Genomic DNA, 952 nt, shown 5'->3' with positions numbered 1-952 from the left:
GGCAAAATCCGGTGTTTCTTTTCTCTTTTTTTCTCATTTTCGCCACAATCACCACCTCTTCGTCTTCATCCTTACACATGTATGTTGTATGCCCATCTATCCAGATAATTTCCCGTTCCCCAATTCTCTCTCTCCATTCTCAGGTGGACACATTGAATAAATGAAACAGTTTGTGGATCTATCTGGAGGAGATCAAAGCATAGACAAAAAGCGAAAATGAGGAACAGTTGTTGAACATGGTTTTTTCGTCGTAGGGAATTAGTTCGATTGCTAATCGTTCAGGATTTTTTTTGGGAAGGAAGTGGAGAAAGGGAACAAGAAGAGAGCTAATTTAGGAAGATGGAAAGTTTTCCGTTTCAAGTTGATCGTAAACATAGCATCTTTGTTTTTAAAAAAGTTCGCTCCACTACTTCAGGATCTTTTTTCAAAATCGATTAGAACTTCTAGAAAATTCTGGCTTTAATAAAACAAACTTTCCATTTTGAGCCAATTTATCTCGGTCCCTGTTAAAGGTATTGAAAAATGATCAAGGAATAAAATTTAATTTGTGTTATAATAAATGTTTTGTTAGTGGACCACTTTTCGATACCTTTTCCCATGAAGATGAATTGGCCTAAAGTACACAGTCAGGGGGCCCTTTTATTACAGGTTTTACGGTAGTTAAAGTGTTCGAAAGTTCTAAATTTAAACTATAGTTTTCAGCGAATTCGGAGCAAATATATTCAAATGAGAATTCTGATATCACATAATGATATTGGAATCCAAAATATTGTATTTTTCAATTAGCCATAATTGTAATCCGTTCCTTTTCCGGGCCTTCGCGGGCCCTGGCATAGTTTCTCTCATAGTCAATATTTTCGGACCAATTGAATTTGATATGATAGAACTCGACGAGACACTACAAACAGATACTATTTGAAAAAAACTGTATCTTGGTCTTTAAACAAAGTTA

At 35.3% G+C, this 952-nt stretch overlaps 1 protein-coding gene across 1 annotated transcript in view; it reads right to left on the bottom strand.

Annotated features, from left to right (window-relative positions):
* CBG19981 overlaps nt 1–952 on the bottom strand; it is a gene marked incomplete at both ends in the record, with an annotated part of 15,650 nt that overhangs the window by 7,349 nt on the left and 7,349 nt on the right. The window lies entirely within an intron of this gene.

Source organism: Caenorhabditis briggsae (assembly GCF_000004555.2).
Source record: "Caenorhabditis briggsae complete genome, chrIV, whole genome shotgun sequence".
NCBI lineage: Eukaryota > Metazoa > Nematoda > Chromadorea > Rhabditida > Rhabditidae > Caenorhabditis > Caenorhabditis briggsae.
Note: the sequence above shows the minus strand (reverse complement) of the source record. Positions and strands in the feature narration are given on the sequence as shown.